The following is a 22,638-nucleotide window of genomic DNA, read 5'->3' as shown; positions in this document are numbered from 1 at the left end:
ATAAAACAAAGGGTTTGGAACATTGTAAACTGAGGGTAGAACATTTTGGGGGGGAAAAAATAGTGAAACACACAGACACACAGTAATATTTTACTTTACACACGATATACTGTGCAGTGGGGGCGGGGGGGGGGGGGGGGAGAAAGAAAGAAAGAAAGAAAGAAAGAAAGAAAGAAAGAGGTGTTGGTACTGGCCAGTTTGTCTTAATTCTGCCAGATATTATTTTGCTTAAAGTCCTAGTGGCTTTGGGCAGACTGCAGCAACATCCTAAACACAATTTCAGTCACATTTAGACTATGTATTTCACTGTAAACTTAATGAGCATGCAGGAAGAGCATGTGAAGTTTCCATAGATGGTAGAATGCCTTGTTATCAGGATATCAAGGCTCTATTTTGTTCTTGAACAACAGTCCTGGTTTAAGAAACAGTCCCTAACCTGGCCTGATGCAGTTTGAATAGCACTCTCCCCGTCCCATCCCACCAGATCTCACCCCTACCCATTACCTCTCTCCCAGCACCACCCTACCTTAGCTTTGCTATCTTCTGGAAGTAGGGGGGGAAGTCAATGTACACTAACTCACTGCTTCTCGGTCTCCCACCAACTACATGCTAAGCAAGAAAAGCTCTTTAGCCCCAACCTGGTTTTCAGAAATGCTTACAGCATTCAAACAATTCTAGTAAATAAATGAGGGCTTTTAAAAGGATCGGGGGGGGGGGGTACAGAGAGCAGCTAGTCCAGTAGCAACAGAGAAGGATTCAAGGAATTCTTTATAAAGTTGGAGAGGTTCACCCATCAGAGTTCTTATCTCTTCTGAACAGGCCGTTTCAGCACTACTTAGTACTGTCCATGTTTCTTCCTCAAGACTATTCAGCTCAGGTTCAATATAAATATCACTGTCACAAAGCACTGAACATTATGTGTTATGTGGAGTTCTATGAGGCCTGCTACAGCACCGATGGAAGATCATAAACCTTAAACCAAGATCTACAGTAGCATCTAAAAATATAACCTTATCCCAAAAGCTCAGTGCAGGAAGAAGTGAGAGAACATTTACTGATTAACAGAAAAGCTAAAGAGATCACAAGCACAGCACTTTGAAAATGACCCTTGACTTCCAAATATTTTCAGAATTTTAGTTGCTACAACAGCTGGAAGCAACTCCCCATTGCCAGGATAACTTGAAAGTAATATTTCATTCTTCCAGACGTTGTGGTATAGTTGGTTAAACCTCAGGAAATAATGAGATAAAATGATGGAAAGAAATAATTAGTACAACCTTTTTTCTTGTTCTACTAGATACATTTGCTTTATGCTGTAGGCCACTATAATTATTAGCGTTTCCATAACAACATGAAACAAAACATTGTGGGAGGCTGTTTGCCACATCACTGAATTTATCCTTAACACCATTCGGAGTCTATAGTGGTGGGGGCCTCACCCCTGCGGCGTCTCCTGCTGGTCATTCAGGGAATTAGTATTCCAGCCTCTGGAGTGCCCTCTGCAGGCCGGTGTCCCACTTGCTGCTGGGCCCCGAGTCCCTCCTGGACCCTGGTGCCCCTTTCATGCTGGGGTGCTGCCACCTGCAGTACCCCACACAAATCCGGTCTCCCCTCCCCAGGGAACTCCCAACCCTCTACCCAGTCTATGGCCACTGCCAGTCATCACCTAGCCCCCGTTCCCTGGGGCTGACTGCAGTGTCAGCACCGCTCGTCATACGCAAGGGGGGTTTGGACCTGCTGCCCTCTGCAACCCCAGTGCCTATTTGGCTTTCCACTAGGCCTGCAGCCTGGGGGGTTTCCAGGCCGTAGCTCCCCAGCTCCCCTGGCCTTCCCCCAGCCCTGCTCCACCTCAGGTACCTTGGTATGCTCCCAGCAGCCAGGTCCGTCCCTCCCTCTCAATGAGAATAAGAGAGACAGAGACACATACCTTCTGCTCCTGGCTTCACTGGCTTTTATAGGACCAGCTCGGTCTGTTTGGGGTGTGGCCACAGCTGAGGCTGCCTCCCAATCAGCCCAGCTTTTCCCCTGCCCCAGCCCTCTCCCAGGGCTGTTTTAAGCCCTTCCAGGTAATTCCTGGCTGAAACCACAATGCTATCAACCTGGAGTGAACTATCTTAGGCCTTGTCTACACTACAGGGAAAAGGTGATCTAAGCTACACAATTCGAGTTATGTGAATAGCGTAACTCAAGTCGACGTAGTTTGGATCTACTTACCATGGGGTCCACAATACGCGATGTCAATGGGAGATGATCTCCCGTTGACTCCCCTTACTCTTATCGACCCGGTGGAGCACAGGAGTTGACGGGAGAGCGATCTGTGGTTGATATAACGGGTCTTCACTAGACCCACTAAATGAACCGCCGATGCATTGATCGCCGCACATCGATCACCTGGTAAGTGTAAAGAAGCCCTTAGTAACCTAAAAACCACCCTCCTACCCCCTCCATCAATATATTTTGAAATGTCTTTCACATTCACTCAGTTTCTTTATTATATACACACACACACACACACACACAGAGTTTGGTCAGGTTTCTGAAACATTGCATGCTTACAGTCCTGAAGCTATTAGCATAATTACTGTCACACTCATATTATCACTTCCTTAGTTCTGACATTTCCATAAGGGCTCCACACAACCTATCCTTTTGTCCCCCTTTTGCTACTATACTTTAATTCTTCTAAGACAAAGCAAAATTTTAAAAGAATGCACAGGTGCTTTTTATGTATAGCTGGTTGAGAAGGCATTTCAAAATCTATTGACCAATTGTACGTTAACATTGCCATATATTATTTTAAAGCACAGCTCGTATGAACTTTGGTTCCAGTGACTTGCCCAGCATGACACAGGAATTCTGTGGCAGAGGCAGGGATAGAATCCAATTCTCCAGGGCAGCATTCAATTACCTTACTCATGAAACCTTCCTCTATCTCAGGCGTTCTCAACCTTTTTCTTACTGAGGCATCCCCAACATGCTATAAAAACTCCATGGCCCACCTGTGCCACAAAAACTGTTTTTTGGCATATTAAAGCCAGGGCCTGTGTTAGGAGTAGTAAACAGGCCAATTACCTGGGGTTACATGCCTCAGGGGCCCCCACAAAGTTACGTTGCTCAGGCGCTGACTTCAGTCCCGGGTGGCAGGGCTCAGGACCCCGGGCTTCAGCCCCATGAGGTGGAGCTTCCACTTTCTGCCCTGGGCCCCAACAAGGCTAACACTGGCCCTGCTTGACAGACTCCTGGTTGAAAACCACTGCTCTATCTTCCTCCAATCACTTGCCTCACTCAGTACATGCCTTCCATCTTCTGAAACAAATGAAGCAGGGGTCCTACAGACAACAGCCTCACCTTGACTAGGCAACCCTCATTCATCCCCAGAGCAGGTCCAGACTCTGCACTGAGTGAGGCTGGGGTCTTGTGGAAAAAATAGTATGTAATCATGTAATTAAAGACTATATTTCAATCCATATATCGGGGGCAGGGGAGGGGGAGACAACAAATTAAGGTTACAGAAGCCACCTTAATTGTGACATTTCCAAACTTTTGAGTGCTTGACTTTGCAACTTGCATAATCGTGTCTTTTTTCATTTTTATTTGTGTGTTTGTGCACATGTATGCGTGTCTATATATATATGACACACACACTTACTTGTAAATAATTTCATTGATTTTTTAATGTAATCCTGCTTCTGCCCCACCCCAATAAAAAAAACTATCATGTGCCTCACGTTGACACCCACATGGATCATCAGCAAGGTTGAAACCACAGCATGCCCAGTGCAGGCAGAATCTTCAGCTACTCTAGCCACTAAAACGTAACACACCTCTACTCAACCCGTGCAAACTGATTTTTCAAAGGCTTATAACTTGCTCAATTTTTTGTAGATTTTTATGAGCATAGCAAAAGGCACATCCTTACACAAAGGCCACCTCTCTTCCAAATGTCAAGTCCAATAAAAGATATTCCTCCACCCTCTTGTCTCTTCAATAACCCTTGAGCAGTCTCTTCCAAACACTAGTCATTTGATTATTAAATCAGCTGATTAAAGCAATTTAGTATAAATTGCTAACTTGTGTAGGGTACTTAAAGTATTTGATCCTTCCAGACCCACCTGCACCGAGTCACCTAGAGGATGAGGGCTATAGTCTCTTCCCCAATAAATTTTCAGTATAAGTCTTAACTTTAAATGCTTCCTTCTGAATCTTAATACTTAATCAGAAAGGCAAAGCTCTGCTGTACATTATAGAATTAGTGCTAAAAGCCAATTTATTTGCATACAAAACCAAAGTTATTTAATGCAAGAGTTATTTAAAAAAGTTATTTAAAAAAAAGAAACTTATTTACAGTGTTATTACAATATGCGTAGGTACTTCTTCTAGTCATATGTTCACTGGAGTGCTTGTTACACCTCTCATCAATTAAATGAATTAGCTGAGTTGCATGTCCTGCTCAGATCATGACTAATGGGATCAGGTGATAGCTTCAGTTCACTTTGGTCAATGATGCTGTCATTCTTTTATAAACCATCACTCTTAGGAATAACACATTCATTTCTTCTTGAGAAGCATAATTTTGCTGAATTGCAATGCAAAGAACCAGAGTCTGTTACCAGCGATTTATACTTTCTTATGCTGTAATATTGTGTTTACCCTTCCATGAGGATGAAGCACTGCAGGGAAATTGATGCAGTTATAACTGATCTTATGAATAGGGATTTTGCTGTTCTTCTCCCTCTACTTACACTCAGCTAGTTCCACACTTACACTGTAAACAGCCACTTCATAGTCATAAAAGACCTTTAGGAGAAGCTTTTTGCTTAAATACAGCAAATGGCTTTTCATGATGCAGTTGTACAGTGAAGGCTGATGTAGTCATTGGTGATAATTATGTCTAAATTACTATTATATACAAATCTTTGTAGCATTACTGATTTTCATAAATGGAAAAAAAAAACATGAAACATGGCAATCTGATTATTGAAGAACTGAATTGTCTTTGATGATTGGGAAGCTGAAAAAAGGGAATGCATCTGAGCAGCTTTCAGAAAATAAACTATTAATGTCCACGTCACATATTCAAATCTGCATTACTGTCTGATCCAGCAAAGACTGAAGTCAATGACTCCTAGTGGAAAGACTTTTAAGGAGAGACCTGCAAGAGGTATTGAATCTTATGTCACTCCAACCTAGAGAGAGCACAAGATGTGCCAAAGTTATACTGTCAGGTGTTAAATCATATTCTATCTTACCTTATTACTATTTGTATTACTCTAGTAGCTAGAAGCCCAGTCATGGTCCAAGACCCCATTGTGCTAGATGTTCTACAAAACGCGGAACAAAAAGATGGTCCCTGCCCCAAAGAGCTTACAATCAAAGCCTGCTTGCCTTTTGGAGAATTATTAATTTAGAGATATTCCCCCATTCTGAGCAGTAAATAAGTTCAGTGATAGGATAATTAATTACTGTGGTAATATATTTATTAAATTACCCCAATGCTACCATCTTGCAATAGCAAGGCCATAGTTAAGGTTGCATGAAAATTTTCTGTTTTATGGGGTCTGTATCCCATCTAGTTTTGGAACCCTGTTTTGTAAATATGCCATGGGAATTTTGAAGAAAAGTTCAGTCACTAATTAATGTGTGGGGAATGTTCTCCAATACTTATGATGTTTGTTGTTGGTTTTTTAAAGGAAATGTAGAGAAACAAACACCAGAAAAGCCCATTTTTCCCATACAGTGCACATTTACTTCCCCTGCTGCTGCCTGAGCAGTAACATTGTGACATCAGAGAAAACTATCAGTCACTCATTATCACTCAGTCTTTCCGGTTCACTTGCATACTTGGGGGGGATGTGGGGGTGTCACTATTGACCTGGTTGTCATGGAAACGGCTTTCTTCGTTAACTGAATTACCTCAGGTGACCATGATAGCATTACAAAGAAGGATCCCAGGAGGAACTGTAATGAAAGCTGACTGGGTTTAGATAAGGTCATTCTGGGGGTTTGTCCTGGCTAATTTATTATTTCTTTTCAAAAGGTAATTGATTATTAGTTTCCTCAAAAACTGTTACATGAAAATAAGATACAAAATTCCAACTCCTTTTCCTGTATATTGAGGGCTGTAAAAGTGGGGAATATACATGAGTCCAGACTCAGTTTTCTGTTACACATTTTTTAAAAATAAATAGTAATTAGTAATTTAGAAGTTTTTTTTAATGACATTAAAACTTTTCCCCCAAATAGAGAAAGATATCCTGAATTCATGCTGACTTGTTTACGTGATATGTCGACATTCTATAACTATTACGACTCCGTTAAGGTCATATAAAACATTGATGGACTACATAGTTTTACAACATATACATTCATATATAAATATTTCTGTTACAAAACTAAGGAAATTCACAAACAAACAAATAACCATCATTTAACATTAGTTAAGGTTGTCCTCATCAATAAACTCAACCATTAACAAAAATATGAAATACAAAGTTAAGGTTTAAAACTTTACAAAGCTAAGTATTCTCAAATGTTAGAAAGTGCCAGGATGAAATTTGCCCATACAACCTTAATTCAGCCCTCTTGTGCATATTCATTATGATCCAGCCTTTAACTACGTGCAGAAATGACTGCCTGTGAAAAGTTAGGTGTAAGTCACTTGCCTAGCATCTCATAGGAACTCTGTGGTAGACCCAGGGATAGAATCCAAGTGTCCAGTGCAGTAGTAATTAAAGACTATATCCTAATGAATATTCACAAGGGGCCAGGCTCATCCTGCCTCAGGATTTCAGGCCACTGACCCTCTTATTAAACAGCAAAGACCTAGTCCTTAAAAGCCCTTGCTTCTTCCTACCTCCCCCACCCACAGGTACCTTTTCCAGGACTACAACTTGCAATCCTCTCTCTCTGGAAGTCCAACACCATATGTGGCTTCCTACCAACCTGTTGCTGAGAGCCTCCTCTTAGCAGTTTCCAGCCTTTCTGATGACTGCCTCGAGCCCCTTCACTCCTGTTGTCCTTGCCTTTTAGGGCCAGTAAAAAGATTCCTACTGCAGAGTTCCTCTTTCAGTCCTCTCCTACTGGCTCAGCAGTTGTTCCTTTACAGAACCCACCCAGTCTAGTTTTCCCCCGGTGGGTGTAATCCTTAATTAGCTGTCTCCCCTCTAAGTGTCAGAATGGGCTAATTGACCTCTCTGGCTTACCTTAACCCTGTCCCTGCCATCATTTACTTTTCTCTTGATTCAGCTACTAATATAGTATCAAATCCAGACACCCCCTCTTAGGCAAAGTAACAATTGATCATTCTTTTTAATGGTATCCTGAGGTTTTTAACACAACCAACTTTCATCTGAGGTTTTTATAAGATCATTAATGATATAATTCTAGCCACTTTATGTTATTATGGAATCATCCATTAGGTACCCTATCTCTATCATGGTCTGATATGAAAAACAGTTAAGGCTTTTAAACACTAAATGCTCACATTGGATCAGCACAAAGCTATTTAGACAGGCAGCTTCTATGATATTCCAGCATCCACTGGAAAAAAGTCACAAAGTTCCATCTGTGCAGTTTAGGGATTTAAGACCAAATTCTTTCCTGTGCCAAGAAGAACACAGCACAAAGGTTGGTGAAAGGAAGGCTGTCCTGGCTCCAATTCTGATGACACAGTTGTTGCGATTCTGGTCTCAGCATAAATTATAGCAGCATAGAAGTTGCTTTAACTCATGACAATCACCTATGCCTTCTAAGGAACTCTATGCTATGAGAATTGGCAGAGTCCCTCTATGGCAGCTGAGTCCCTTCGGCAGCTCATTTCTTCTACTGTTGATACTTAACGGACTAGTCTGTGTTCTGGGATAGAACTCAGGTCCTCTTTCACGAAAAGTATAGGCTGTACTCTCTGAGCTATGAGAAAACCTTTTTGCTTATATCAGTATAGGGTCTATGACACTAACCTGGGCAGTTCTGATTCTATTCAACAGAGGGCAGACATCCGCACACTAGCCAGTTCATTACAGCACATTTACTATAACGATTATCACCAACTTATTATGGATGTGTTTCATCACTCAGAACATTCTATTATACACAAAGTTGTCTCTCTCATGATCTTAATGGGATGAAAGGAAAACATAGGCCATAAATATCTGAAAGCCTTTTATCAATAAAAGATAAAATAGTTAAGTAAAGATATAGTAATCAATGTAGTAATTGTTACTATATATATTTTAATAGACCATGAACACCTGCATTCAGAGATAAAAACATTATGGAATAAGCATGATTAGATTTTCATTCAGTCACAATCCCATTGTTTTCACCTGAATGCTTGCAATTTATACCTGGGGAAAGATGCCAGTATTCCTGGAAAAAAGAGGGCACGCTTTGGCTCAAACACTGTAGCTTTGTACAAATCTACTGTGCTGTATTTCATTCTAAATTCTCTTTTTCAAACTTTAGGAATACAACTAGGTAAGGCAAGGGCCATACATCATGAAAAGGCATCAGCAGGTCTTCTTGAGCCTGTATGCTAGGGTACATGTTTTGAATCATAACCCTGTATGTTAACTATTGACTGCTTCAGCATAAAGGTGGAAGTGTCAGTCTGAGGTCCATTGAACACTGCTAATTTTCCTAATATATCACAATAACAGAAACACCTGGGCTAAGTAAGTGTGCTGGGATCACTGCTCAGAGAATGTACAGTGCTCAACAGCCCTCAAAAATCTCATACCTTGCTAATTCAGGTCATTTTTCTGTCACACTTCCTGCAAGGCACAACAATGTTTCTTTATGTAGCTAAGTTTACTTTTTTTAATTCATTTTTAGCTACTTATGAAAAAGTATAGTCATTGGTTCAAGTTATTTTCTTACATAAGCACTGAAGAGAGGATGACAGATACAAAGAATAGGAATATGTAGCAGATTTCATGCAGTATAGGTTAGGAGTTAGAGTAAGTATACATATTATTTTATTTTATTATTGTAAAAAGTTATATAAAGGATACTTTTATTCAGTACTCTAATTTGTAGTTAAACTTTTTTGTAATTTTAGCAAAATATCAAATATTGAAAAACACAAAAAAGCTTTGCAAACATTTGCATGATTTTTTTCTCCTTTTGTTGTGCAGCTTAATATCCATCTGTGTTTCATTTAATCAAATCAGTACATTTCCTAATACCATAAGAATTGGAATTTGAGGGAATCTATTTCTGTTCTTTTAAAATGTTATTTTAACATATTAAAAGGAAGAAGTTGTATCTTAAAGAGTCTACTATTCTAAGAGTTAAATCATGGTCAGTCCTTTCCAGGTTCACTGGTATAGAAGGAATGTGTGTGCGCACATGTATGGACCTTCCTTTTACCTCATTCCAATTTTTCACCACATTCGTTTGCTGTTTATCATCTTCCCATATCCTACACCTCCTCCACTTGAGTCTTTTAGATTGTAAACTCTCCAGGGCAATGATTCTTTCTCTTTTCTATCAGTACAATGCTCAATGCAATCCCATTTGGAGTCTTTGGACACTGCCATAATATAAATATTTATTACATCTTGTGCTCATCAAGGCAGGAAGAATGGTTCCATTAATTCTTATGAGTGCTTGAGAAAGGAGGTTTTGTGAGATGGCAATACCAGTCTGAGCAGTGATACTCCACAGTACCCAACTGTGGGTATTTTGTGGGTATTCTCAGAGCCCTAATCTTTACCTCACACTCAATACATATATTCCTCCTTGCTAGCATCCAGCAACAGGCATGGAAAAATGCACATTGCATCTTTTTAAAAGAGCAATGTCATTGCTGAGCATTCTTCTCCAGTATCCCCATGACATCCTGCTCATTTATGCCCTCTGCAGGCAGAGTACCTCAAAGTAACTTCACTTGGATGCTACATCTCTGGCACTTTGCGCACTTCCATGATTCTGCCCATAGAAAAGCCAAGATATTTCCCTACAAGTGCACAGAACTCATACCAGTTCCACACTGCAGCCAAATTATTAGCTGCATGGTTAATCAGCTCACACTGACAGTCCACACTGGTCATTTGAAAGAGCATTAGAATAGTCACCCCCATACTTCTTTCTTGTATCTGCAGTACTGTATTTATAAAGCAATCTGTGGAACTTGCAAGCACTTGACTTCCATCTTACAACAAATTAGCTGTGAAGGGTTAACAGAAATAAATAAATAAATATATCTGTGCCAATATATAGATAAAGCACTCTCTTTCTCAGTTTCAACTTTTCTATTGTCATCATTTTTGGAACCACGTGTTACACAAAACAAAGTTAACAAATAAATAATTAGCAATTAGTGTTTCCCTTTGATTTGTGCACCACTGGGTTAATGAAATACAAATACGTGTCTGTTTTCAGAATCATGGGTCAAATTTCAATCAAACTTTTGTGAAGTGCAGGTCAATACTATTGATATCCCTTGATTTCATTTTATCTTTTGAGGACCAACCAATAACTTTAACTGATATGAATTAGATGTTAGGATCTTTCAGACTTGCTTGGGTTGCTTAAAGAATTATCTCCTGTGTACCAGGCCTGTAACATTACATTTGTTAAAGGTGGTTAAGCATGGGGATACATTCTAGCTAAGAGAAGTCATTGTTAACATAGAGAAAGTGTTTATTGAAAATTGGCCCAATAGATACAGACTGGAAAAAGATACTATGGTACTGGTGACTGTGCCTTCAAGGGCTGAACTTCCCATATAGAGAGTCTGGGATGGGCACTGTGAAGTTCCTGTTATGCACAGACAGTTGGACGTGGACACAGAATAAAGCAAATCTTCTGCAAGCACCTTAAGCATTGAATGGTCACTGGACACCACAGATACCAGGCCTCATCTACTCATTGCTTTGTACTGTGTGTCCATTGTGTCATGGTTTTGTCTCTTGTCTAGCCATTTATACCTCGACAAAGTGGGTCTAAATTGTTACCCTGATTTAATCAGATTTTACATCCACTTTGCAGAGCTGTACATGACTGTACAAAAAGAAAGTCAAGCCTATTGGTATTCACATCTCTTTAGCAAAAAGTTTTGGAAAAGATTTTCAAAGACACAAAAAAGGAGTTAGATGCCCAAGTCCCATTGAAAGTCAATGGCAACTGGGTGACTACCTTGGCCTTGTGCCTTTGAACACCCTCCCCCCCCCCCCCCACACACACACACTTCATTTTAATTGCAATTTTAAATAAGAAAAACATATATTAGCCTGCAATGGTGACAATAGCAATGTTTGATCTCAATACCAATCACAAAGAAACTAGTTAGACAGAATTTAAAAAAATCTCATCAAGAGGCATATCATACTTATCACTGTAAGCAGTACTATGGAGAAATCAGCAAAAATGGTTTCCAGTGTCAATGGAAAAATACAAAGATAAAAGAAAAGTGAGTTTGCTCATGAGATGAAAGAACTACCTATACAAATACGAATCTATAAGATGATCTCTTTCCCGCCCCCGCATACACTCTCCTGCCACAGCATCAGATGGTAAAATAGGCATTTTGGGAGATCCTGATGGAGGTGTATAGAAGAATAGAGTCTTTAAATGAGGAGTTGAGTTCACAAATCTGGCATCCAGCACAGATAATTTCAGTACAATTGTTCAACACAATAAGGGTAGAAAAATAAAACAATTTTTAATGTAAAACTGCACTTCTTAAGTGCTATTTAATAAAATAGTTTTATAAACAAAAAAGTATTACAAACAAAACAAAACCAGAAAATGCCTATTATATAAATTGCAGTAAAATCTGAGTGTTCTAAGAGCTTTGGTACAGAGAACACATCATTCTTTTTTCTTCCAACAACTTCTAATAAACTCTCCAGAGGTAAACAAATTCAATCACTCACCTCATCTGAGAGCTAAAACACACAGGGAAAATTCAACCTGTCAATTCCATAGCTACAAAGGTTTAAAGTTTACAAAATTAAGGCAAAGTTCTGATTCTCAGAACGGCATGGTGGCTTTCATCTCTGATATTTTGCTCACCCTACTGAAATCAGTCAGAGATCTGCCAGCATAGGGAGAATAGCTAAGAGTTCAGATACATCATGTGCATGTGAGAGAAGAATCTTACCTTAAAGTTCTTCCTAATTATTCTTTTTTTTTCCTCATAGCCCATGAATATATTGGATTTCTGCATAAAAGATTCAAGCTCCATACTCAGAACCCTGAGGAAAAAAATTCCAGAACCTAATTCTTTTGTATAGTTTCCTTCCAATTCCTTGTTCTGCAGTTAACTCATTCAATTTTATGTCCACTCATTTGATTTAAATGGCCTGATTCTCATTTACACTAAGCCACTTCACACTTCTCTGATGACAGGATCCCTAAAATGGGTGTAAACATAATTTACACAGAACTTATGTCCCCTTTATGCTACCAATGTGGTATAAAGTGGCCTTACTCTCAATGAGAACATGTCCAAAATATTCATTATGAACTAAAATTGGAAACGACCCCAAATTGAAGGCAGCCCTTGGACAAGAAAGGCTGAGAGAACAAGGAAAACAGAGAGTACCGAAAACAGATATGAAAAGTGCATGCTTTAACTGAGGGGAAAATCCAGAAAGATTAAAAGTAGCCGGAAGTATGAAGGAGACTGATTAGATTTTCTGTTGGTGGCAAATGATCATCAGCAAGTTAAGGATCCTTGTACTCTAAAATAGAATCAAACTGTATAAACTGGTGCTACACAAAAAATAGACCCAGTGGTACTATTGCCTTAGGAGGAGAGCAAAATCCATAAAATCCAATTTTTGTTATTTATTTTTTAAAATCTAATTAACTTCTCCAGTACTGATATGTCTGACTTTCTGTTATTTCGTACCTCCACCAGGGTTTCAGAAGCTGGGTTCTCACTCTGAGCTGAATCTGGCTCCAACACTATGTTCAATGAGTGCAATGTGGTTCACTATATTTGGTGTAAAATCTTGGGTTTTACTGGGAGAACTGGTTGAATAGGTGGCTTTTTGGTTTTGAAAAATAATAAAAAAAGTTTTAGGTCTAATTGAATCTGTTTTTTTTTTTCAGAATTTTCTGCAAATCAAATCAGTTTGTTTTGGGTCTAACTAAAGCTGTTGTTTGTAAGCATTTTTACCATGCTAAATTTACAGAATAGCAGGAGGAGGAGGAGGAGATAGTGTCCCACCTTATTTGGGAGACACAGTTTTGAATCCCCACTCCAGAACAGGGATCTGATGATAGGCCTTTCAGGTGAGTGCCCTAATCAACAAGTTACAGAGGCTATTTCTCTCTCTGTACTAATGACTTTCAAGTATTTTACACAAAGTGTTACAATTGCAACAAGAGAGACTGAAAGAATCCCACCACCCCAGAATAGCTCAGAGCCTAGTTGTTAGGGCATTCACCTGGGAGGGTAAACACCTGGGCCGAAGTCCATTTCCCAGAGTAGGGATTTGAACCTTGGTCTCTGACATCTTAGATGAATGCTCTAACCACTGGCATAAATGTTATAAAGGGAGGCAGCATGTCTGTGTGTGACAGAGAGATCAAATTCCCCTTGTGAATCTAGTCCCCAAGATATTTGGGGCCAAAACTATTTGGCAAATTCATGTCAGATAGTTTCATGTTGACCTAAATGACATTTTTTGGTAAATACACTATTTGCCTAAAAAAAATTCATCCAGTATTTACAACCAATCTTTTAGACATTTGACTCAGTTGTCATCATGAATCATATAGGCACCACCACATGCAGTATTGTCACACATCTTTACTGCAGTTGCCCAGAGAAACGACAACAAATTGAAAAAGTACATCAAAATAAATGTTTAGGACCTTATTCTGTCTCCATACTTACAATGAGAAGTACAGTGGGAATCTCCACTTGTGTATGTGTTACTCACAGAAGTAAGGCCTGCAGAAACTAGCTCTTACTGAATTTATTCAAATTAACTGAATACTAACAGTGGACATTAAACTTTTAAATTTTCTACTGTGCAATATTTATTTAAAAAAAAAAAACATAGTATTTGTAATGGACTAAAACCAGAAATACCACAGTAATATCAACCGACTGCACATGGATAATCTCCAGTTTTAATGCCATGCATGTTTAATTACAAACAAGTAGCTGCAGAAAAAGTTCCATAATCTATTAAACAGACCTGGAAACTGCTGTGACAAATACGGCAATTCCCTTCAATATCTGTGGGTAATCTCACTGTATTAACTGTATGTATCAGTGTGGGCCTGGCATTGTGTGTAATTCAACAGGGGAGCCACTCCAGGAATTAAGAAGAGTGGGGGAGATCAAGTAAATTCACTCAGGGATAACACCTCCAGAGAGGTACCACTAGTTGGAGGGGCTTGCATATACTGGTTCAGACCGGATTCTCCAGAGACCAACAAAGAAAGGATTTTTGAATGAATATCCTAAGTTTAAACTGGCTCAAGGCCTTCTTTCTGATCCAGCAAATGGACAGAACCTCCTGTCCAAGGAGGGGGCACCGGTCTTTCCTGGGAATGGTTAAAAGAACTGTGACCTACTAAGATCTCGTAAGACTGATGGGCGACCTCCTGTAATCTTTTCACATGCATATGGGAACTTTTATTGTTTTAATAGGTTTTTTTCTGTAATGCTTTCACCTTAAGAATAAATGTGCTTGTTTATAGAGGGCTGTGTGCTAAAATAACTGCTGGCAATTATGCTGTTCATAAGCCTTCAAAGAGCAACCAAAACACAGACTCCACTTGGTTAGGAATTACGCAGTGTAGGCTGGCAACTGTGCGGCCTGGAAAAACTCTAGTCAGGAGGGAGAAAGACACAGGTCTCTGCCCAAGAGAGGTGATAGCTGGGGAGCCAGAAGCCTAAAAGTGGGTATCTTTGCTGGACCACAGAAGGGCAATACAGGACTGGTTGCCCTGAACTGTGACAATTGCTATCAGAATTCAGAGAAATATCTGATCAAATATAATACATTGTCTGTTTCTCAGAAATAGCCTTCTTTTGTGCCTTCCTTTCTATTCCTGGTCAATTATTTTGTATTATTACTATTGATTTAAATAAAGAAAACCCCCAAAAGAGTCTAATGACTATGAATCTGAACACTGAACAATAATATTTCACTGGAGATGGGTCCTGGAATAGTGAAAAGCTAATCTCTTTCACATCACAGAGATTCTGGTGAAGACTTTATTCAGTTTGAACAAACATGACTTTATAGCTCCCTCCCTGATTTTTGCTTTGATTAACATGAAATATCAACATGTAATTGAGTCAAAACAGCCATGTTTTATCACCTTTTGGGTCAAAACCAGAAGCAAATGTTAATTTCACATGACTGATACAGACCACGCAGACTGATACAGACCATGCAGACCTCAGCTGAAACAATCTGTGTAAATGTGTTATGGGAAACAAATCAAAGACAAGGGAAATGACTGATACAGGCACAGAAAAAACACAACACAGCACACTAACTTATAGCAAAGGCACACATTATTCAGGGAAACTAGGTGAACAATGGGAAATCACTTCACTTGAGAGAGATCCTAGCTCCGATCTACAATCACCTACCACTCTACTCACTGGTGGCAAAAAGCTAGGACAACATAACTGACGTCTGTCTCTCACTTCCAAACTAGCTGTTGGATGACATTTATCACCCTGATGGGGGCATTTCAAACATTTGGCCCAGTAGGGTTTGAAAGTTCCACATTTAATTCCAAGGACCATCCTTCCTGGGCCATTATATACAAGGGAAAATACACCTATACCTAACAGAAGCTACAGTATACCTCTATCACTAGGTATTTAGTCTTCTGCCTGATGCAGTCTGTTCTTGCACCTACCTCTAGTCTTTTAAATCTTGGGCAACTAAGCATGTACCTGAGATCAAAGGACATCTGTACCCATGACAAAATACAACTGACTGTAGAAATCCCAAAGTACAATGAATACTCCTTAATCCCCAAATCTCTCATTATAGGATATATTTTTTAAATGTTTTCAAAAATATCTTTTTTTCCCTATAACACAACTATTCAGACCAAGGAATAGAGAACAAACTCAAACCCTGCACCCTCCAGTCAATGCTGCCACTTCACGGCAGCCTTTCCATATTGGCTGTCTATCATTGGGCTGAGGCTCTTCTGTAACATTCAGTCTTGGTTGTTGGAGGCTTGTGAGCTCTCAGATTACTGCCGGTCTTATCATAAATTTATAAGCATTGAACAAAGACAAGCAGCAGGTGAAGTACAGTATGGTACCTGACACTAAATGCCTATTTGGGAATTACTGATTTAACAACCATTACTTTGCATGAACTTGATAACAGCACACAGAGTTTAGACTATGAGTTATCATGTAGTTTTGTTTATTTCAGGGGTCATATGCAGCATCCAGATATAAAAACTATGCAGAACTAAAACTGTAATATATCTTCTGTGAGAATGACAAAAATCTTTCAGTCATTTTGTATTATTATGTGACAAAGGCCTCTGTTTAATACATCTATGGAGAAAGCTAAACATTGGCAAGAAAGAATTTACATTTTACTATTATGTTCACAAAACATATTCCAGAAATGATTTTGCTGATATTATTAATTATTATTATTATTAGCAACTCTTATAAGGCCCTATATATCTGTAATTATCTAATAGTCTCTTATATCATGGATTATGGCTAATTGGCAACATGACTAGTTTAATTAAAAAGTCTGTCCAGAAATAGATTTAATTTTACTTGCATATGTTGAGGATTTGCTGATCTGTGGGGAGCAGTCTTGTCACTGTGAAGATTGTTATGGCCTGTTCATCAGGAGAGATAGGAGGGTGCTGAAACACCATAAATACTGATGAATAATTTGGTAACAAGAGTGAAGGCTGGGTTTTCAGTACTCATATTTATCATCAGAAATGACAGCAATTGTTTTGTCTCATTACTGTCCTTACACACATAGAAGAACAAAGTCAGAAAGAGAAGGAATAGTAAACAAAGAGAAGAAAGATGATGATTTTTCTGGCAGCTCAGTACAATGACCTTGAAATCAGTGACAGAGGATAGGCCAGGATAATACAGACATTTCAAACACTATAAAAATTGTTGGAGGTGCATGAACCAGTCTGGGTAGAAGATGACATTTGCAAGCTCTTTCCCCACCTAAACCTTCACGCAAAGCTCAAATATTTCTTACGTTTCCAAAAGATTTGGTTAACTTTTCAGTATTATTCATCTATGGCTTTTCTCTGAGATTGGGCTTTGGGAAGGACAAGTGCTGAAATATCCCAAGAAAGCAGTTTCTGTGGTAGTTTTGGCCCAGTAACAAGCAGGAAGTACTGGTATCTCACAAGTGTGGTTAAAGTTTTGCAGCCCAGCTCTGCAGATCAGAAATTTAGAGAATCATCTCAGCTTCCAGGGCTTATCTGAACTGAACAAATCCTTTTTAAGTCTGCCAATAATTAGTTTATCTGTGACTTGTCTTTATGAAATCACTTGCAAAATATTGCATGTCTAACTAAATTATCTTCCTGTAGAGTCAGAAAATTGCAGAGGGGCCAGGAGTTAGATTCTAAACCAACTAGAATAAATTTAAACAGGATGATGGGCCTATATTCTGATTAAATTTTAAAGAAACACTTGGAGATTTTCATGAAACCAGTAGCCTAAGGGTACTTTTTATAAAAAGGGTATTTGGGACCCTAACTCCCTATATAACTTTAAAAATCTAGCCCTAAGTCTTGGAATAAGAGAGGCTTGTGACTTGTGACTCTCCAGCCTGGGGTTAACAGTAGGGTTATCTCCTACCAACGATGTCTCCAGATCCCACCCCTTCAGATATTGGCTCCTATTTCAGAAGGATCCACAGGACTTCATTTTCTTCCCCAAAAGGACTACCTGTTCTCTACACCTCCCACATACCTACAGAAAGTCCTCAGTGCCCTTTGGAGTCTTCTGTGGAAGAATTTTATAGTCCACTTCTCATCTTCAAGTTTTTTGTGACCTGCCAGTTATCATCTTGGATTTCAAGAGGAGGTACCAAGAAGATACTCCACAAATCTTCCAGGTAACAGCAACATTTCAGGAAAGGGCTAATGCCCCATCCCATCCTTCAGTTGCAAGACACTGTTAGCTAAGTCTAAAACAGGCAAAGGGCAACATGTCTATTTATGGCTTCGGTCTGCAAAACCCTACCGGAAGTCCTTTGATAACCATAGTGACAATGCACTAGTGATTATGATCAGCATCTCAGCTCCTAGCAGCAGAAACATGTTGTCTGTTGCCTCCTCTGGACTATCGCGTGAGAAGCCAGAATCCTGTCCTACTCCCCTTCCAGATACACTTTTATGACTGAAGGTGGTGACTTTACGGGGTGAACCCTCTTGCACATGAGCATCCATTCTGAAGACCAAGGAAATGCAGAAAAGGTTGCCATAACTTTAGGAGTGGAAGTAGTAATAGATTAGCTGTGGTGCCCAAAAGACATTGGAAAGTAAGATTAACAACTGCAGAGAAAAAGGAGATGGAAATGGAGATGGAGGGCAGGTACTGGAGGCTAGGAAAGGAGTGGCTGTGGTGGAAGTAGATGAGGTTTCCCTTATAGAATTGAATTATGAATTCCCTTATAGAATTATGCTTAGAGTCCCACTTACCAGGCAATGGAGATAGCTATGAGCTTATATCTTATTAAATCCATGGTTATTGCACACCTCTGTATATGTTGCTGAAAAATGTATACTGAGAGTCTGTAAATATATAACGCATATGTAGGAAAGGAAAAAAGTTGGTAAAGTAGAGATAGGAGACTGTGAGGAACAGTCAAACATAAAAGATTCTCATTTAAATATAACACATAAAGGCAAGCAACTGAATATTGATAAAATGTACAAGTGCTTATATACAAATGATAGAAAACTAAATATTTAGATAGGTGAACAGGAGTGCCTGGCATTTAATGATATAACAGAAATCATTAAAACATGGAGGAATGACGATAATCAATGGGATACCAGGGTACAAAATACCTAGGAATGACAGAGTAGGTCCTGCTTTTGGGGGAGCTGCACTATATCTGAAAGAAAGCATACAGTCAAATAAAAGTAATACGCTTAAATGAATCCGACTGTACCATAGAATCTCTATGGACAGAAATTCCATGCTTGAACAATAAAAGTATAGCAGTAGGAATATGCTTCTAATCACTTGATCAGGATGGTGATGGTGACTGTGAAATTCTCAGGGAGATTAGAGAGGCTGTAAAAGGCAGAAAATGCAACAGTAATGGGGGATTTCAACTATTCTCATATTGAGTGGATATATGTCACCTCAGGAAGGGATGCCGAGAGAAAATTTCTAGACACAGTAAATGACTGCTTCTTGGATCAGCTAGTCCTGGAACCCACAGGGGAAAGGCAATTCTTGATTTTGTCCTAAGTGGAGCACAGGATCTGGTCCAAGAGGTGAATATAGCTAAACCGCTCGGTAATAGCTGCCGTAATATATGAAATTTAACTTAGTTGTAGGGAGAAAAATGCCAAAGAATCCCACCACAGAAGCATTTAACTTTAAAATGGAACTGTACAAAAAATGAGGAAATTACTTAAATGGAAATTAAAAGGAACAGTCACAATGCTGCAAACTGCATGGAGACTACTTTAAAACACTATAATAGAGGCTCATTCTAGAGGCATTATCCCTCCCCCCAGAAAAAAAGAAATCAGTGAGAGAACCAAAAAATGTAATTATGGCTAAACAACAGAGTAAAAGAAGGTGGTAAGAGGTGTAAAGTCATTCTTTAAAAAATGGAGTCAAATCCTAGTGAGGAAAATAGATAAGAGCATTATCTCTGGTAAGTCAAATGTAAAAGTATAATTAGGAAGGCCAAAAAGAATTTGAAGAGCAATTAGCCAAAGACTCAAAATATAAATATACTAAACTAAACTAAAGAGCATTTTTTAAAGTACATCAGAAGCAAGAAGCCTGCCAGTCAGTCCCTGGCGCTACTGGATGCTGAAGGAGCACTCAAAGAACACAAAGCCATTGCAGAGAAGCTAAAATGAATTTTTTGCATGTATCTTCACTGCAGAGGATGCGAGGGAGGTTCACATATATGAGCCATTCTTTTAGGTGACAAATCTAAGGATCTGTCCCAGATTGAGGTGCCAATAGAGGAAGTTTTGGAACAAATTGATAAATTAAACAGTAATAAGTCACCAGGACCAGATTATATTCAATTATGAAATTGCAGAACTACTAACTATGGTACATAACCTATCAGCTACTGTACCAAATGACTGGAGGGTAGCTACCATAATGCAAAAAAAACCCCCGAAAAGCCCCAAACAAACAAACAAAAAAAACCCAAAAACCAAGGCTCTAGAGGTGATCCTGGCAATTACTAGACAATAAGTTCAACTTCAGTACCATGCAAATTGATTTGAACTATAATAAAGAATGAAATTACCAAACAGAGGCAAACATATGTTGGGGAAGAATAAACATGGCTTTAGTAAAGAGAAATCATGCTTCACCAATCTATTAGAATTCTTTGAGGAAGTCAACAAGCATGTGGACAAGGGTGATCCAGTCAATAAAGTGTACTTAGTCTTTTAGAAATCCTTTGACAAGGACCCACAACAAAGGCGCTTATGCAAACTAAGCCATAATAGGATAAGAGGGAAGGTCCTCTCATGGACTGGTAACAGGTTAAAAGATAGGAAACAAAGTGTAGGAAAAAATGATCAGTTTTCACAATAGAGAGAGGTAAAATGTATTGGCCCCCAAAGATCTGTACTGAGATCTGTACTGGGACCTGTGCTGTTCTACATAATCATAAATAATCAGGAAAAAGGGGTACTCAATAACGTCACAAAATTTGCAGACTATACAAAATTACTCAAGATAGTTAACTCCAAAGCAGACTGTGCAGAATTACAAAGGGTTCTCACAACACTGGGTAACTGGATGACAAAATGGCAGATGAAATTCATTGTTGCTAAATGCAAAGTAATGCTCATTGGAAAAAATAATCCCATCTTTGCATACAAAATTATGGGGTCTAAATTACCACTCAAAAAAGAGATCTTGAGGAGTCATTGTGGATAGTTCTTTGAAAACATCTGTTTAATGTGAAATGGGAGTCAAAGAAGCTAACAGAATATTAGGAACTGTTAGGAAAGGGATAGATAATAAGATAGAAAATAATGTCACTATATAAATCCCAGGGTATGCTCACTCCATGAATAGTATATGCAGTTCTGGTTGCCTCATCTCAGAGAAAATATATTAGATGTGGAAAAGGTGCAGAGAAGTGCAATAAACATGATTAGAGTTATGGAACAACTTTCAGACAAGGAGAGATTAAAAGGACTGAGACTGTTCAGCTTGGAAAAGAGGTGACTAAGGGAGATATGACAGAGGTCTATAAACTCATGAATGGTATGATGTGTTATGTGAAGGGGTAAATAACACTTACAAGAACTAGGGGTCATCCAATTAAATTAATAGGCAGCAAGTTTAAAACAAACAAAAGGAAGTGCATCTTCACACAACACACAGTCAAACTATGGTGAGAGTCAAACTGTGGAACTCATTGCCAGGGGATGTTTTGCAATCCAAAATAATAACTGGGTTCAAAAAAGAAGAAAAAAAGAATTAGATAAGATCATGGAGGATAGTCTATTGATGTTGGCTAATAGCCAAGATAACCCGGGGTGCAACCCCATGTTCCAGGTATCCCTAAACCTCCAATTACCAGAAGCTGGGACTGGACAACAGGGGACAGAGCACTTGAAATTTCCCTGTTCTGTTCATTACCTCTGAAGCATCTGGCACTGGACACTGGCAGAAGACAGGATACTGGGCTAGATAGTCCATTGCCCTGATCAAATACATACATTCTTATGCTCTTATGTTCAGAATATGAAATTGCCACAGGAAGTGAAATATGAATATGCTAAAATTGACATTTTGCAGTACTGCAGCCCAGTGCTGAGTTGCTGATCCTTTGCAGATACCAGTGGAGGCAATTGAAATTGGAAGTGTTCAGCAGTTTTCAAGATCAGGTCCTTGCTTTACTCAGACAGTGATCTTCAGAGAATGGAGGGTAAGGAAAGGGATAAAAATCTCTCTCTCATGAACACCTTTGCAAAAGATTGATGGCCAAAATTATGACTCTCCATAGTCCTCAGTAATGCAAAACTTGTATCCATTAAAACTTAAGGCTCGCAATTCTATGAGGTGTTCTGCGTGGGCAGAGTGGTCTGTCTGCAAATAACAGCTGGCAGGCTTGGAGCCTAACTAATTACAATCTTCTATTTTCTGGAGTTCTAATATAGGTACTGGCTGACTCTCTCATTCCCTTATTAGGCTTAGGTGCTTTAGGATGGGCCTGTATTATCATGTTCCCTTTTTTCCAGTTAAAGCATTTTCTGTGTTTATCTGTTATAGAATTTCCCAGGATATCATTCATTAGATTTTTGCCCCTATAACAAAACATTTAGTGGATGCAATTGAGGGTATCTTCTCTTCCTTTAATACTGCAAGTATATGTGCCTCTTAGAAAATTGTGGTGACCCTATAATTACCTCCTTTACTAGTTTTAAGGGGCTTTTTATTTTGTTTTTTCTTCGCGATCTTTACAT

General features: G+C 39.1%; 1 long non-coding RNA gene across 1 annotated transcript; it reads right to left on the bottom strand.

Annotated features, from left to right (window-relative positions):
- Positions 1-1,162: 1,162 nt before the first annotated feature.
- LOC142073103 (uncharacterized) lies at positions 1,163-7,013 on the bottom strand. Its single transcript, XR_012669790.1, has 3 exons — positions 6,943-7,013; positions 2,215-2,391; positions 1,163-1,229 (listed from the first exon to the last, which is right to left on the bottom strand). It is a non-coding gene; the product is annotated as an uncharacterized LOC142073103 (long non-coding RNA).
- Between the last annotated feature and the right edge of the window lie 15,625 nt (positions 7,014-22,638).

Source organism: Caretta caretta, chromosome 8, assembly GCF_965140235.1.
Source record: "Caretta caretta isolate rCarCar2 chromosome 8, rCarCar1.hap1, whole genome shotgun sequence".
NCBI lineage: Eukaryota > Metazoa > Chordata > Testudines > Cheloniidae > Caretta > Caretta caretta.
The sequence above is the reverse complement of the archived record's forward strand: the minus strand, read 5'-3'. Positions and strand labels throughout refer to the sequence as shown.